Genomic DNA, 19,362 nt, shown 5'->3' on the forward strand with positions numbered 1-19,362 from the left:
TGTTCCTTCAGTTATGGTTACGGAACAACCCGGAAGGACCAGTGTTATGGAATATATCATGAGTGCTTTGTTTGTTTTGTCTTGTCTGAAAATACTGTTTGTTATTGTTTAGACGGCTAACACGATCCGGAGCTGTCGCCAAAGGCCAGCACTAAACCCGGATCAACATCACTGCACTTTGTTTCATTAAGGACTGTATATTCACTACGAGCACTCAAGCACTCACTGTGGGCTTGTGTTTGTGTCTGTGTCTGTGTTACGTGTGGGTGAATAAGAACAGGACTGTTTATTATTTGGGAACCAACCGTGGATTTAAACAGAGCAAAACACGCCGCAGTATTGCCTGTTAACATTGTTTATTATTTACTGCTGTTACACCATCAGGTAATTGGATTACAAACCATTAAACAACATTGCACCTGGATTATAATTGTCTGTCTGTTTATTGACCACTTTGCCTTGGGACTATAATCAGGAAGTTTAAAATGGTTGCTTAGATATTGTTGATTTATTAGCTTGCTGTGTATGATTAACATTAAAAATGCAGACAGCTGACAAATCAAAAAAAGCTAAATACATTTCAACAGAAGATTATGTTCAGAGCTATGAAAAGGGGACTTTGTTTTGCTCAATTTGTAATCTTAAACCTACTGCTTACTTGACTCTGTTAAATAATTTTGACAAATTACTAGAAATGTATAGTGTGTATAAAGAAAAACACAAAAGCTTCAGTTTTGTCATTTCAGGTTTGCAGTTAACGTTAGTACCGGGTTTAATATTTTGGGATTAAAGGCAGCAAAATGGCTATGGGAATTACACAGTCATTTTAATGAATGTGTGTGGCAATGTGCCCCGCCCCTGTGTGTAGTTTTGTTTTACGTTGTATGTTGTGTGTGTTAATGTTGGTGTATTGTAGTTGGTACATGGGATATAATGTGGGTAATGAGCATGAGTGTTTAAAATGTATAATTGTATTTAGGCACAGGGATTGCACTTCACGTGCATTTAAAGTATTTAATATGTGAGCACTGGGTTGCACAGAATTAGTTCACGTGCTGGGATTCAAGTGAATAATTAATTAGTAATTGAATCCCGGCACAACAGTATATATAGGTGCACGTTTTACTCACTCGGGGTTGGGTGTTTGGTGAGTAGTGAACGGGAGAGAGAGGAGGAGAAAAATAAAGTAAAATAATTCAAAATAATTCATAACAATTGCTATTTACGATACTTGTTTGTTTTGACTCACCGTGTTTGTTTGTCTGTTCGTCCAGTTTGTTTAGTGTTAATCTGTTTTGTTTGTCTGTTTATTTTGGCTAAAGTGCCCTGTCCTGTGTTTTGTTCAACCTTTTATTTTTGTTTGTTTATTAAACGCACTGAGCACAACCATTGCGTCTCAGTTTCAACTCCAGTACTGTCTGTCTGTGTGTTTCTTTCTGGCCTGACGTCATCCCTGCAGCTAGCCAGTCACAATGTGTCAACATAAATTTTGTCTGCTAGTTACCTTTTTTTGCAGCTAACACAAACTATTTTAAACGATTCGAGTTCCAATGTTACACTTTAGATTTTAAAGCATTTGTAGCTAGGGTACATCTTAAAATGTTTCAGCCTTGGTTTTTGGTTGATGTTCTTGATGAACTATCAATGATAACACATAGGCAACTTACATCAGTAGAATATAATGTAAATAGAAAATTCATTTTCTGGTGAGGTTTTTTATTTTTTATTTTTATTTTTTATTAATAAAATGCTGGTTTTGTGGCACTCCATGAAATGTGACATTCATGAATTTCTTTAAAGAAAATACCATTCATTTTCCAGGCCCCTACTTATATGAGGAGATCAAATCTGATCTAGCCACTTACAGATCGGAGTCATGCAGTGCCAGGTCTAACCCACGTTTTCCTGGTGTTTATAGCAGGTACTGAATGCCCTGTTGAAACTCACCGGGAATTATATCTATTATCCCAGACAGATAGATGCTCTCCATGATATAAAAGTGGCCTTTTCTGAAGTGTCTTTCCAAATGTATTGGGGGCTATTGATTGCACCCACGTAGCACTGTCACCACCCCAGGATATAGAACAAATATTTTGTAATTGGAAGCATTACCACTCAATTAATGTACAAATGGTGTGTGATGCGAAATTGAGGATTCTTGATGTGGTCACCACATGCACATGACTCATACACCCTCAGACAGTCCGCGATATATGAAGATTATGAGGCTGATGTATATGGAGCTCCTGCGCTCATTGTGACAAACTCAGAACCGTAATAACCGTACTAACCTTTTCATTCAAGTGCCCTTATATACCATAATAAAGTGTGTGTAAACCTTGTGCATAATTCAGCGCAATATGACAACTTGCTAATTAATCCTTTAGTTCACTTTATTTGTGCGTATAATCAGCTTAGTGAATACAGCGACCTGTCCCGTGTGACCCTAAATCCATTCCTCCCTTGTACAAGGTGCAAGCACCTTTTTGAGTGGAAGGTGTATGGAGCAGAGATGCATGCCTCTTTGATAAGCCAGCTTAATTTCTTTGACGTTTTCCCGCTGATGATGGAGATGAGAATGTAAAGATGGGAGCCCGGCTAACAAGGTTTATTTTTTTTGCAGGTATCAGGCTTTAAAAGACTGTCACCTACACCTGTGATGTCCAGAAATGGATAAAGGATCCTGTAGTGACTTTGACAGACCCACTGAGAGTAGAACCTGACCCTAGACTGTCACCCCTGCTGGAAGCAGGCTGATCTTTGGGATACAAATTGAACATTTATGAAACTGCAACAATATTAGAATATTGTAATAACTGTACTGTGTTTTAAAGGCTATAGCGCCAGCAGAAAAACTATTGCAGAAAAGGAAGAGCAAGCAATTATCTAATATTAGAAAAAGCTTACCTGTGTTAACCTGGAGAGGAAAGGCAGAAAACGAATATCTCATGTAATTAACTGGAGAATGTGTTCATGGTCAAGTTTCTTATCAGAAAAAAGTTTAAATTAGGAAATAATTTAAGCCAAAACACAGCGCCCTAGGTATTGCAATCCAGTAAAAGAAAAACAACATCTGGAGAGAATTAATGTTTGGGTAAACTGAAATAGAATATTTGAACTAACATTAATTGTTTTGAGGTTTTGCTGTAATAGAGAACAGAAGTATTATAACAGGGAAACTGTTAAGTCTAAAAATGAGACAATTCAGTGCAAAACTGTGACCTAATTAAAAACCATTGGTAAATGCATGAAGCTACAAGCCCTTATCAGTAGACTTACTTAAAAAGGCCTCTCGTCTCTGCCTGTATGAGCGGGGCAACTTTGGACATTAGGAGATAAGGGGAATATGTTTTGACATCCAAACTGAATTTATTGGTCAGCAAGTTACTCCAGTTCAAGGTTCTTTCGCTGTGTATAATCTTGTGTATGTGTTTATCAGTTGTAAGACCATTAAAGCTTGGGATTCCATTTTTGTAATAATAACAATATAATGTTTTTGCTTTTATTAATAATTACCAGTGTGGAGGCGTAGGGTAATGCATTCACATGACAAAGGAGTTCTTCAGCGAATTAATAATGAAAAAACACACACAAGCATTGCAACTAAAGATAACAGTCATGTCGCTCCAGCTCCAGCCCTAAAGTAGGGTGGCCCAGATGCCTGTTCAATAATACTGTTATTTAAAAATGTAAACGTAGATAAACACTGAACATTTAAACTCCAGAAAGTAAACTTACCTAGTAAATACTACACATTTTTAAAAGAAGCAACATCATACAATGACAATCTTTGATTTATTAATTTTTTTAACCCACAGAACAACACTATTTAAACCACTGCTATTTAAATATGTAAATTACCAATGTGTGCGCTCAATGCTCACTCACTGTCAGCAGCTGGCTGGATGTTTATAGAGTTAACCTCGCCCAACAGAAAGGAAACCTACACCAGTATGCATGTGGTGTTATCTGAAGGAGATTCAACATTGTTGATTCGATTGTGAAGTCCTAAAGTACTACAACATTGTAAAAAAAACGCGTTGTCCGCCGGCCCATGACAGTATTTTTCTCGCATACCCCCTGACGAGATCTCCCGTTCCCCAGTTTGAAAACCACTGCACTAGAGGATTGCAGCTGTGTTACACAAATTATTTCCCCTATTTTTTTTTTCTGAAGAGCTATTACTATACATTATTTAATATACCATGCCGTGTCTAATCTATGTACCCGAGGTGAGATCATGAGGACCAAGGCATAGGTTTTTTTGACTGAGCGTTTTCCTGACTGTAAATATCCAATGTCTAAATGAGATGTGTAACGAACCACATTTGTTCATCAGACCAAAAACAAAAAGTCTACTTAACCCAACAGTTAATATGATTTTTAAAAAATGAAATAAATAAATACATAAATATACTGGTGGTGGCAAATTGCAGTATATGGATTACACATTTCTAGTTTTTAGACACTTTGATTAAAGGGACTGATTAGAGTTTGTTTGCTTATGTATTTCAATTACAAAATGCAGGTGGCAGGCTATTAGAGGTAGTGTTTTTATTAGATAAAGTACAGTACTTACATGACACAAGTACAGAATGCAAATCAGGGGTTGTGTGTTTTATTCATGTTGAAGAGCAGCCTCTCCCTGCAATTCTAATGACCTGTCTGGTTAAAGTCACCCAACAGGAGCTTTTAACCTACTGTTCTGCAGCTGAGCTTTGATTATCATTCTAGACATGATGATCATAGGGTCAAAGTTCATTTGGAGAACAACACGCTTCAAGAGGTTTTGGAAAAAACAAACTGTCAATCGTGTTTAAGTAATCTTTAGTCCAGCTTACCTTCCTTTAAGGAAAACCAAATCAATCACAACCAAGAACATGAGTTAACGGAAAGGTTAAAGCTGCACTGCATCCTAAGATAGCCATCCAACAGCTTTTTGGTGCAACACTGACAGGGGCAGAGCTTGCCCTCATTGGAAAATATCGGCAACAAGCATCAACCCTGACTTAGATATACCTTTATTAGTTCAGTCACTGTGCTTATTTAATCAAAGGCAGGTTGTCTGCAGAGATTAACCAAGTTTAGTGAATCTGTGGTGAATGTTTGGTATGTGTTGAGGTGAAACTGTATCAATTATATTTTCACTTGCAGGGCTCCATTCGTTAGTTCATGATTTGAAAGTTCACACGTGTGTTTAATTCACAGTAAATTGTACATGCTAATACATTTGTTTTTATCTCTCATAAAACCAATACTAATCTCAATCAATTTATATTCAATACTGAACACAAAAACGTTGATACAAAACAAATTAACTCATGTTTTTGTTTTATATATATATATATATAATGTGAACAAAATTTGACACCACTGGAAGTCAAAGGGTTAATACAATCCTGTGAAATGCATTTAATTCCACCAGTTCTCTTAAAAAACCTTTTTTTTTTTTACAAAATGTTAAATGCGTGTTTTGAAAACCCTTCTTTTAACTGCTATAATCCAATTTTAGCGCATGATTCGCTCTTGCTTGCTATGTAGAATCGTATTTTCTCATTCTAACGAAGACCGCCCATTGACAGGCTGAGCAGGAATCAAGTGAGAGCACCCATATTTGAAGTGTTCTAATTAGTATTCCATCCATGACCCTCCCCATCAGGGAAAAGCTCTCTCCTCAGACCCGTGCTGGAGAGAGCACAGTGATAGATCTGAGGGCCTCTCCTCTGCACATTGACCATCTGCTTGAAAAACATAGGGGTCTGACGAGCCAGAGCCATTCAGCCCACAATTGTTGGTCCACATTAATACATATTTGACAAGGGTAATGAGGGGCTGTCTTTACCCTTACATGACAATCACCTCAATGGCACTGTACAGCATGAACAAAAGGTAGACAGTGCAAACAAAAAAAAGGCACCAGCCTTTATATTTAAATTTACATTCCCTTTTTCAACGTGTTCTTTTCTTTTTTCTGTCTTGAATGTCTTGTATCGTGTCACAGACAAAGTTATGGGTTTTGGAAGGCATTGCATTAATTAATAAGGAATTTCAAGATGCATGTGTGGTAAGAGCTTCTTTGAAAAACAAGAAACAGTCATTTCCGGAGGGAAAAAAAACATCCAGAACAAACTGGCTACCTAACTAAATCATATTGCTTTATTTTACCAATGTTTTATTTTTTACATTTAATATGCTTAACAAAACCACACAATACTTTTTTTCTTGCCAAGTTCCTGAATTAACAGATGGTGATTTAAGAGTGTTAATGCATACATTGAATATGTACTTTTGTTTGCTTAGTAACATAACAAACTTAAAAGAATATTTACATAAACAGATCAGGCTTAAGGTTTTGTTTGCAATTTTATATTTATTGCACAAACACTAAAATCACTCTGTGTGCCAAATAACCAGGCGGATTTAAAAACTCCTACATTCTGTTTGAGAGCCAAAGCACCACAGTATTTGAAAATATATATAAATAAAAGACCAATAAAGGTTATGCACTGACTGGGCAAAATTTTAAGTAAAAGAAAAAAAGATCCATCAAGGCAGGCTCCTGGAATGGCAACTTTTGCAGAAAACCACCATTGGAAAGCACAACTGCTAGTACAAGTGGGTCAAGATGGATCAAGCCTGTAACGTATAGTGACAAATTATAGACATATTACACTAGACAAGGAACTCAAACAAAGCACCAGAATCAACCTTGTCCTACCAGTCTATTTTTTTCCCAGTCAATGTTGCATATGTAACATATTTCAAGAATGTATGGGAGACTAGATTTAAATCTGACAAAAACAGTAGTCTTGTATTAATTTCATATACAGCACTGAAGACAAGAATGTTGTACAAACCACTTTCATCACAAGGCTAAAAAGCAAAGTTGTTTCTCACCAAGTGTTGTTCTAGTTCCTTTCTTATCCTGCAGAGTATTTTTGCCTTTGCAAAATGTGATTAATGCACTCTGAGTAATATTTTCAAGATGTTTATAGTTGGTGGCAAAATAAGGAGTAGGAGACATGACAGAGATAGAAAATAATTACGTTGGCTCAGCAAGACATAAAGATTATATGATCAATAGATAAAAGCTAGAGAAAAGTCTGACAAAAATGAAACAGACGTGTGAAAGACAAACAAAGCATTAGAGTAGCCCTCTGACAACTGGAACGTTGCAGAATACGACGAAGATCTGACTGAAAGAAATGGAAAGGAACATTTAGGATGTGAATCCAAGAAAAGGCTCTACAAACCGGGTAAACAAAGTCTTATTTCAGAGATCAACAGAAGAAGTTTACCACTGAAGTTTCCTCATAGACGATGAAGAAGCACTGAAACATTGACGTCCCAGCTGTGGAAATGCATTTCAGAAGGAACCAATTCAAAAAGCTGTGGCATTTGCTAGGGGTTAAAGCCCAAATGTGGTAGTAAAAACACAACATTCATACCGAATACATTCTTTGTTTCTCAAAACATCCAGGATTCTGGGAATTAACATTTTTGTAATAAGCAATATTTCTTGGATTGAATAAACACATATTACAGGGGATAATAATATGTATGCACTGAATATGCTGTAAATATCCAGTATACTGAATGTGTTGGAGTCCCATAAAACATTATGTATACAATATGAAAAGATAAATGAGACACAGAATTGTGCATGAATAGACAAGACTGCTCGTAGTTGGTAAGATGAAGTGGAAGAGATATATTATGATGATATTGAAGATCTTGGCATCAACACTGATCCCGCGGTAAAGGAGGAGCTAATCGGAGCCATGAAATCCCTAAAGAACGGAAGAGCTCCTGGAAAGGATCAGATTAATGCTGAACTACTTAAGATCAACCCTGAAGTAGCAGCCAACGCCCTCATCCCCCTGTTTAAAGCCATCTGGAAGAACACAGAGGTCCCAAGTGAGTGGTGTAAAGGGACAATAATTAAAGGACTGCAATAACGGGTGAGGAATTACTCTTCTCTCAGTTCCTAGGAAGATCTTTTGTAAGATCATAATGCAACGTATATCATCTGCAATCAACAATACCCTCAGGAAGGAGCAGGCAGGGTTTAGAAGCAAATGCAGATGTATTGATCATATCTTCACCCTTCGTAATATCACAGAACAGTGTGCCGAGTGGCAACGGCAGCTCTATGTGAACTTCATAGACTTTGAGAAGGCTTTTGATAGCGTGCACAGAGAGCGCCTATGGAAAATCTTAAGATTATATGGTATCCCTATCCATATGGTAACTATCATAAAGCAGTTCTATCAGAACTTTACTTGTACTGTGGGAATGAGTGAGATCAGTTTCCAAGTCAAGTCTGGTGTGAGACAAGGCTGTGTAATGTCAGCTGTCCTTTTCAACATTGTAATTGATTGAATACTCCGACATACACAGAGGACAATGAAGAGGAATTAGGTGTACACCATTTTCTGATCTCGAAGAGCTTGATTATGCAGATGTGTGGCAAAGTGGCTAGTGAAGGGGAACAGGTGTAGCGGTGATGCGATGCAGGAGTGACAGGCAGACAACGGTATACAGTGGAAAAAATAGTGCTTTATTTATAATCCAGGTCTGGTGACCGTCAACTAATAAACCCCTGGCTATACACACCAATGTGTAAAGCACGGGGATAACAAAACAGGGCACAGTCCCGAACAAAAAAGGAACACACGGTCACCAGTCCTGGGTGAGTGCAGTCGTGCTGGTGCTTAGTGCAAACACAAGTATTTCGTGACGGTTAGTGCAGTGGTGCTCCGGATTGTGCTGACCCTCGGCGACAGCTCCGGAGATGTGCTCTAACTGTCTGGTGAAGTAAAACACAAACAATTATCACACAGACAAACACAACACAAAAACACGTATCACGTCTCTTTTTTATTTATTGAGAGCTCCTCTCTCAGTCCTTCTCTCTCTCGCGCTTTACCCAAAACGAAGGAAAAGAACAGCGTTACCCTGGCCCCTATATGTAATCCCGCATGATATCTAGGTAAACGGTTGCAGCTGCCTTATTACTTGCAGCTGCCCCTCGTTTACCTGTCAAATCAATACGGTCTTACAACAGAGTCTCGCTTCTTTCCAGGCTGACCCACTTCCCGGTCCCGGAAACAAACTGTCAGGCCAGCCCTTCCAGATACTTCTCCTCCCGTTCTTTAGCGCCCTCACAGGTCGGGAGGAAGATTTATCACCAGAACTCATTGTATTTCTGTCACAAGATGACTTAGCCCTTTTATCGCATACAATAGCTCACCTGTAAGAAAAAACTGAAAGGCTCAGTACCTTTGGACAGCAAGTTGGACTAAAGGTCAGTATCAAGAAGACAAATGTAACGTCAGCAAACCTTGCAAAGCTTGTGCCTATAACTCTCAGGCAACATGTGTTAACCTCTACAGAGGAATTCACATACCTTGGGAGCATCATTTGCAGAGATGGTGGAGTCAGCAAGGACATTAGAAATAGACTAGGGAAAGCACGAACAGCGTTCATCCAATTGAAACAGATCTGGAAGTCACAATTGTACAGTAGGAAAACTAAACTCAAAATGTACCAAAGCTGCGTGTTATCTACACTTCTATATGGTTCAGAATGCTGGCGGATGACCATGCAAGATATTAGGAAATTGTCCAGCTTTCACACCACCTGTCAAAATTATGTGGATCATCTGGCCTCAAATGATCTCAAACAAGGACCTTCTTCAAAATCTCAAAGAGGAAGACATGAAAACCATCATCACCAGAAGGAGGTGGAACTGGGTTGGCCATGTACTTCAAAAGGAAAGCAGCAGCATCACCAGAATTGCATAACGATGGATAACAGAACATCAAAGGAAACGTGGGCAACCAAAACCAACCTGGTGCAGAACTGTGGAGGCAGAGCTGAAACAGATGGGTCAATCCTGGGGCTTTGTGGAGAGAATTGCCAAGGACCGCCAACAATGGAGAACCTTTGTTGCTGCCCTATGTGCCAGTAGGCATGATGGGGATGAGTGAGAGTGTGCAGTTCAGTAGACAGAACAGTTCAAGAATGGATACAATGCATGTCATTTAATGACTGCTAAAGAATGGTAAGATTTATTTAAAATCCAGGATTATCCACTACCCAGAGGTCCTAAGGCTAAGTCAAGTTGAGTGTCTTTAATCTCAGTAAAGTATATCCTGTATACACTCCATGCTACTATACTAAGTTGTTCATGTAGGTCAACTACTGTAGATGCTGCCAACTGTGCAGGTTGCTATGCAGGGAAATGTGAAGAAATCTATTGGGAATGATGTCAAATAACCAGTGGAGTGGGGGGAGGGGAGGGGAGGGGGGGAGGTGAGGTGAGGTGAGGTGAGGTGAGGTGATTTGAGTTGAGTTGAAAATGTACAGTACAAGTAAATGTTTCTCAGTAGATGGTTGGCATTTTGTCTCATTTACAAAACTGCTTTTATTAGCCTAGATTGTGTTAAGTAGGCTTGACAGACCCGCATCCTGCAAACAGCTCCAGGCTGATTAAAGCGCCGAAGTAGGCATGTAGGCTTGTGCTCAGCAAAGTACTAGCAGGGGGAGCAACACTTGTAATCGGATCACTGGCTAAAACGAGTTGAGTCAATCTGATCAATAGAAACTGCACATACAGCAAAGAGCTCTTAATGGCGCTTAATCTCCATTAGGTTGAGTGGAGGAAGTTGAAGTGAAACTGCATCGCATTTCATTCCATTTATAGCTAAATCCTGGTATGTGAGACGCTTTCTGGGAATGCAAGTATAGTCCTGAGGTTACCTGAGATGACTATCAATAGGACAGAAAAGTGTTGCATCATCACACTCCAGGAAGTGTTTATAGGAGGGATATGAAATATTCACGCTAGATTCTAGCACCAGGGTACCTCATATAGTGCCAACAACATTCAATTCTGCCACCAGTAGACATGTTTAATTTGTTTAATTCCTTAGCAACCATAGATGATGATAGTTTCTCATTGGGTCTGGACTACTCACACGATCCACCCACAGTCATCCACATGCACAGGAGAGAAGATTGTGTGGGAAGTTTAACAGCAAAAACTGGCTACAAACATGTCTTCGCAGCACACTTTTACACAATTATAACACTAAAAACTCATTGAACTCATTATATCCACTGCCTTTTAATAGAAGTGATTAGGGAAAACATGTTGCATTACATAGCTTACAGTACTACAGTCCATTGCACAATTAGTTGCCATTTAGGTTTGTGATTAAATTACTATCCATTTAAACAAAAGGACTGATGCTAGGAGCCAAACTTGGACATCAATGATAGTACCCTTTTATAAAACAATATCAGAGATTTACACTGCTGAAAGTGGTGTACTGTTTAACTGCAGTGCTTTGTATTTACTCAGCTAAAAATACTCTGCACACAAAGCATTTCTCCTATGTTCATATATAGAGCTAGACAAAATTACACAAAATAAATAACAATCTGATGGCTGATTTATATTTTGATATTCAAACTGTAAATGTTCATTTTAATTCAAAATCAGCATTTCCCTCAGCCAACATGCAAAAAAAGTGTAATTTGTCATATCATATATAAAAATAAAAAAATGGTACATTTGTGTTTTGTTTACCATGCTAATACTGTAATCACATAATTTACCTCACATGCTTTTCAGTACTGCTTTGTACTACCATTCTTGCCATTGCTATACCATGGTTTCACTACTGCCTTACTAAACCATGTCTTTACCTTAGTATAGTAGCACAGCAATGCAATCATGATTATAAACAAGTTTCTGCTTCAAGACAGATGATTATTCCTATTTATTCCTCAGCTTTTTGAACAGACTTGATTTGAATTCTTGTTCTAAATGCCCCCTCCAGTGGTGAGAAGCTGATATTGTTTGAATATGTCTCAACTACAGGCTCAATGTGGGTGTTATGTACAGTACATATTGTATGTATTATGTACCATGCTGTACCTGCGGTTTCTAATTTTGTTTACTTCATGACACAACCAAAACTAAACTAACAGTGCATCACTTCTTCCCTGTGCTTAAATACTTCAGTGCTGTTGGTGTATTTATCATTACAATGAAATGTAAAGAATGGGTTATTTATCTCTACAAACAATGTTATAGTCTATAGTTCATATCATGCCAGTCGCTGTCATCTGCCAAGCCCTTGTATAATATTATTAAATAATAATAATTAACACTATGTCATCGCTATTGTTTTATTTATTTTTTTATAGGGGCTCCTAATTTTAATTATATTGTTTTGTCTACCTAACTTTACATATGTCTATTTGCTTCTCATATAGTTACCTAAAATGTATGATTCAATGTTTGAAGGATGATTATCAAATATTATGATAAAAACACTAAAATATACTACAAAAAAATACCATCACCACTAACTAGGAAGAAACATGTTTAATTAGCCTGCATAATGTATCATCTTAGCAAATGTAAATTAAGCTTACTTATTTAATTGCTCAGTGGATACCTAGTTCCAACCTTGGTGATGATTATTAAGGAGAGGCGCTCTGTTGCCTCAGGGCCTGAAACATCAAACATTCTGGATAAACACTGCACCTCCTCCTGGGAGTAACTGAAACTGCAGGCTGGGTCATCTCGGATGTTTATGGATTCTGAAAGTGGTTTCCAGCTCTCTTTACTTCAACACAAACAAGGTCTGAGGTTCACTTTACAATTAACTATCGTGGTATTCACTTCTCTGTTCATGTCAAACCTACATTTGTTCAGTCAAACTGCATTGGGCAACTTTCATCTTTGTGTGTAAGCATAGTTAGAGGACAATACCAATATAAGGCATAGATGAATATATACAGAATGACTGAGCAGGGTAAATAAGTTGGTATCTTATATCTTGGTATCCCTGAAGAAATAATCAAATCCTATAGAAAAGACACACAAGTCAAACCCCTTGTGTACTAAATATATTGGTATTCCTCAATAGATCATTACACCACCTTGAAATACATGCTAAAGAATTTCAGAAGCAGTCTGGTGCAGTGGTACCCCAAGATATTTAGTAAGCAAAAGGTCTGACTGAGGTGGGTAAAACTAACAAGAAATGACCCACCTCCCAGACATTCTGCATGTATTCATCTGTACAATTCTTACTTGTTGGAGAGTAGTCAAAGGAAGCAAAGTCAAAGGTTGCACCTTTGGTATTTGATAAACATGTTAGCACAGACCAACATGTCAAAGCATTATCCTGTCAATAGGAGCCTGCTTCAAGACTGGAATGTTCTTGAAGGTGCTGGTGAGGTACAGTATGCAGGTTACAAGGTCAGGTAGCTTTTCTTAAGGCTGGCTACAGCCTCTGATCACCACTCACTCAGAGCGTTTTTTTGGGGTTTTTTGGTTTTTTTGTTGCATGTTGAGCTAATGTACTGCATATTGCAACTCATGCCAAAACTATTCTGTTGTCCATCCAGTCAGGAAAACATCTAATGATCCTATCTCCTCACACATGTGAACTGTGAAGGACTGTGGGAATTCCCTGGAGTACAGATTTTTTTTTTATGCAAGAATTATGAAAGGTTGCTGCTGGTTCCATTTCAAATCTCTGGGATAGTCTTTTATGAGAACATACATCTCTAATCTTTGCAAGTGTAATTTAGTCTGCAAATATCACAACTCTGTACATCTACATTACCTTCCATCATTACATATGTTTGTCTGCAAATCCCAAATCACTGTGTAATAACCAAGGGCTGTGACTGATCTGATTTTCACCAAATCATCCCACTGCAATAACTGACTCAATTTCAAGACCCTATTAATAGCAGATACTTATTTTAATTATGTAGTTTTTAGAGACAAAAGTACTGATAGATACAAAGTATAGAGTGACGGAGGGACAGCCCCCCAACAATACCTATTGCCTTCCGTTCATCTTCATTCCCAACCTGGAACTAACAGGAGGGCAGCGTGACCCTTGAAGTTAAGTACAACCCTAAGTACACTATGTACAGAATACAGTGCTCTTGCTATTCTAGAATGTCCCAGGCATTCAGATCACAAACCCAAACAGAGTTATTCTTTTACTTTTATAGATCTCAACGCAATCAAGAAACATAAGGTATGTTTTTATCCAATGTCACAGTGTGCATTTGTGGCCTAGTGTATAATGCAGCAAAACGTAATCGATAAATAGATAAATGCAACAAATAATCAAATAAATAAACAGGAAAACAGAAAAAAGGCTGTTTTTAAAATTGATCACCATTGATACCATGCAAATCCTCTCTAAAGAAACAAGAAAGAAATGACCTAAATCACACAAAAGACTTTAAAATTGAAATTCACTTTGCATATGCAGCCTTTATTATGTTAACACTGCCATGCATAACCAGCAATTGGGAAGATACATCATTACACCTATTTATAGCATTAACTGCTTTACATTTATTCACATAAAGTGCGGCTGTAAAAATTATAAAGAAAACATGTGGTCCTTTCATTAGCTGTCTGGAGAACAGGGATTGGTCCATAAATTAACATGTAGAAGAGGACAGCAAAGTCAGAATTCAAAGCCTCCACCAATGTAATTACAGCTCTTTAAACATCAAAAGGCGCAAAGAAGGATTTCTTTTCAAAAGTGTACTGACTCGTTTGGCAGGCCACCATTAATTACTCCTATAAAACTGCAGTTTGTACAACAAGTGCCCTGCTAACATGCCAAAATTGCATTTCAAGGGGCTTCTGGAGGAAAGCAGGCTTTGTTGGTTATATTTAACTGCTCTAAGAATGGGGGACATTAATAATGCGGTCAGATTAAATGAACAAATGTATCTGGGCCATCACTGACGTGTTACAGCAATTTAAAAAGATGATGTTGGTGTACTGTACGTAAACAAAAACTGTAGATCAGTCGACAATGCAGTTTCAAGACATGGTAAAAGTGAAGCATACAGCATGTAATTAGAGGCTCTGTTAGGGTTGCAATGGAAAAAAAACACAGAATGACAGAAAGTGTTATTTATTCAAAAGCATATGAAAAATAAATTATAGGAATTATTTGGAATGGGACAAATAACAGTTTAGCTGCACAGTAGCTTGAGTAAAGATAAACTTGTGTAATTTCTGCATGGGGTCATTGCTGTAGATAAATACAGGGTATTACAACAGCAGTAGAAGACAGGAACATCAGTAGCCATGCTTTGGTGCACATTTATAATACTGTAAACTGCAGCCTAACTACTGTACTTTACAGCTATGTGTCACTTTTTGTACTGTAAACAGCTTCTAATCAAGATATTCCCAGGTGTGTGAATCCAGTCTGAATTCTGACAGATCCTATTCTATTTTGTATTTAATTTCAGACTTTTGGGATGAGACATGGCCACTATTTATTAAAACCTGAAAGCAATTTCCACCAAAAGGCACTAATAAAACAATGCTTTTTAGTGATCTAAACTGTGATGGATCTAAATGCAACCAACACATAAGATCATCATTAATATAGACAAAACATCACTAAAGAATCTGCCGTGCATTGTTACAACAAATATTCTGCTTTCATTACTTTGCTGCACAAAAGGTCTTATTTAAGAATACAAAAATTAAAACAGCACTGTTATCCACAGTAAAACACAAATACAAGCGGTCAGCTGCTTAAAATTCTATTTTCACATCTCCTCGGAAGTCAATAAAAAAAAAAGTAATTTGTAACACAACTCAACACAAAACCAACAGGCAGGCATCATCCAGAAAGCTACAGACTCTTATCTTCATGGCAGACTTCCTTGTAAAGAAGAGCAGAAAGTAATGAAAATAAAATAAAATAAATGTTTTTAATCAATATACATTTCATTTTTCTTTGTTGGAATTCTACCGTTTTAATTCATTCATTTTCCTCCAATAAAATGAATTATCACAATATTCACAATCACTATATATATATATATATATATATATATATATATATATATATATATATAGAAACACGTGACGGAACATATGAGATATAAATTCAGGTCATTTTGTTATCTGCACATTAAGAATCAATTCATGCAAAATACATTTCCTACTTATAACTCAGCAACCACAAATAAGAGCTTTCTAAAATTGTTTTCCTTTTATAACTTGATAATTTATTAGAGAGTTATGATAATTCTGTCTAATTGGCATATGTTGTTGTAGCTAATTACTACTGAGAATAACTCAAAAGATCCGATAACAAAGCAAAACATTTGCAAGAAATGATTATCAGTAGACAGTTATTTACTGGTATGTATAATTGCACAGACTAATGAAATCTGGTTTCCACCCAAGGTACATCATATACCACCAGCAACATTACATTCTGGCGTCAGTAGACAAGTTACATATTCTTTTTTTTTTTTTTTTTTGTATTCCTTAGCAATCATAGATGATTGGGTCTGGACTACTCGCATGACCCACCCACATCCACAAAAAAAACACCACTAAAAACTCATTGAAGAATGGGGGAGGGTTTGATAATTTAGCACCAGTAGGCTCTTAAAACTTTTAAAACAGTTTAGCACAAATTTTCAAAACGATTAGCACCCCTGTTTCCACTGTAGGTTGATAGCCAGAGTAACTTTGCTTTGATTGCAGGCTGTCAGTTTTGAAAGCCATAATAGGTTAAAGCTGGCTTAATATCACTCCTGTCAATGTCACCCTCCATTTACTATCACCCAGCCAGAGTATAATGGGGCAAATGGGGACAAGCTCCTGATTATACCATTTTGGTTATTATCACACTCTGGTTCAAACACATGGAATTCCACCCCCACTTAATTACATTTTGGGAAACAAAACCATAAGATTAGAAAATTACTGTAAAGAACTGAAATCTTATTACACAATAGCCCAATCTAGCACTATTGTGAACACATAATGAACACATAATATGCATGTTCACAGCTTTCTATTGTTTGGAAGTAATACAACTGTAAGTGTACATGGACAGTTAAGTCAAGGCCCTTTATTCTCAGGTTTTACTGATTTTTCACGGGTTTTAGAAAAGTTATAGGTTGGTATTTACTGATTTTCACCCAATATTTGACCCATTCAAGAATACTGAAAATGTAAAATTAGTTTTCAATATGGGTCTGTTAAATATACAGAAGTACTGACTGATACAGATGAACTTCACCAGTTTTACACAGTTTGCATTTACAAACAGAAGCAGGAGAGCTGCTTTTCTGACCGCCCTCGTAAAACTATAATTATAATTATAATAATTATAATTTTATTTCTTAGCAGACGCCCTTATCCAGGGCGACTTACAAGATATCACATTATTTTTACATACAATTACCCATTTATACAGTTGGGTTTTTACTGGAGCAATCTAGGTAAAGTACCTTGCTCAAGGGTACAACAGCAGTGTCCCCACCGGGAACTGAACCCATGACCCTCCGGTCAAGAGTCCAGAGCCCTAACCACTACTCCACACTGCTGCCTGATAACCCCGATATTTACCTGGAAATCTGGTCCTCCTTTTTGGCAGCACCCCGGGGACCATCAGAGAGGAACTGGAGCACCCCAACCAACCCATGCTTGAGCTCCCGAGATCTGACCAAACCAGCAACCAAGGTGGTGAATGAAGGCAAACCAACCTTACCTCAACCTAATTCATTACAGAATAACTATATCTGTTTTTTGTTGTTGTTTTTTTAACAAAGTGCCAACAACTTAACTACAGAGGTTATGTTATGTTGGAACACCTTTAAGGCACAGATCTGTATCAAAGTGGCAAATTATGTGGACTTTATAGCTACGCAGCTGAAGCTGTTGCCTCTAAATAGAATCCAAGCCTGTAAAATTAAGCAAGATGCCAGCAGACACGTTATATCTGGCTTTTAGAAATAATTATTTAAAAAGACCACATCCTCAATGAAAAAAACGAGAGGTCTAGGTTCTAAAACCTGTTTGATATGATAGTCTCACAGTAGACAGAAACCTGGAAAGGTGTAATTTTCAATGTTTGAATTCAGGCTTTGGGATTTAGAAATCAACAGTGCCACCTGGTGGCAACTATGTATATTACAATGCAAACCTTTGTCCAGTTTTTGCGAGCTTCTTTGTAGTGATCAAAAGTTAGAATGCTGGGGTTTATTTATTTTCAGACGTCTCTGACCTTTCTTTATTTGGGAAGTGATGGATATCCACAAAAATGTTGGTTTAAAAAGTCAGTGGATAAAACCTACTAATGATTACATTAAATTTTTAAAAAAAAATCTTTTAGTATTAGTCACAGAGGCATAGGTTTAAGAGACTAGTTCAACATGACGTTTTATGTTAATTTTGAGCAAAGATGGTCCATCTAGCCTAACAGTGATTTGACAGAATATTGTAGATTTACATTATAAAAGGTTTGACCATATTTGTTTATCTATTTATTTTTGCTCCTGTAAAAACACGGTTTTACAGACGTCAAACAGTACTAATTAATCTTCTGTAAAATTAGCTGTATGCTCCTGTTGAAGATATATTTTAAACAGGCTCTACTACTTTCAGACATAGTCTACCCCTCACCCACTTCCTAGCTGGTATGATCCTTCTATTATGTAATGTACCCTGTTTTTAGCAGTGCAGTTACTCCCTATGCTTCACTTCCATCTTCTCTCAATCAGTTGGCATGCTCCGTCCTATCACAGCTGCTGGCTTTGCTGCTATGTGTACCAGATCTCAGGTAGACCAGTCTCTGATCTGTAAGATTAGATCCAAATCTGGTTTCCTGGTCTCTAATCTCACCTACTGGGTATGAGATCATGATTATTACCAATTATGAACATAACTAGGCTCAAAACTGCTGGTACTTGCATAACAGACATTTACTATGGAAGTTGTTTTACCTTTATTGGAACTATAGTACCAAATGGTATATTTGCAGAATTAAACAATGTAGGCCCCAATCCTAAGTAGGCCCAGTTGTGCAATTTTGCTAATTTATTAAGTTTTGTACCCATTTTTTTTAATGTGAGTGCTATCTTTAAACAACTTCAGTGTTCAGTATGTTGTTTAGCAGTAATGTGATAAATATTAAAGATGATATTGTTTGAAGGTGACGCAGACATTGGGCCCACATAGGATTTGATACATATGGAAAAAATAAGTATACAAATGCATTTCTGCAAATGCACCCTATGGTAGTTCCATTGAAAGTGAAACAGCTTCTATAGTAAATATTTCATGTTTGGCCATCACTTGTAGGAAAAATTCCTATCTTATAGATCCTTAGTAATTTACCATTTCAACACTTACCATATCAAAAAGTAACTGAGTGTACCTTAGTATCTGCTCTAAAATAAATTAAAAAAATCTGTATTTACCAGAGTCCATACAAAACACGCACTACTTACAAAGAAGCTGACAGATGGCTGTTCTGTAGA

This window comes from Acipenser ruthenus, chromosome 3, assembly GCF_902713425.1.
Source record: "Acipenser ruthenus chromosome 3, fAciRut3.2 maternal haplotype, whole genome shotgun sequence".
Classification (NCBI taxonomy): domain Eukaryota; kingdom Metazoa; phylum Chordata; class Actinopteri; order Acipenseriformes; family Acipenseridae; genus Acipenser; species Acipenser ruthenus.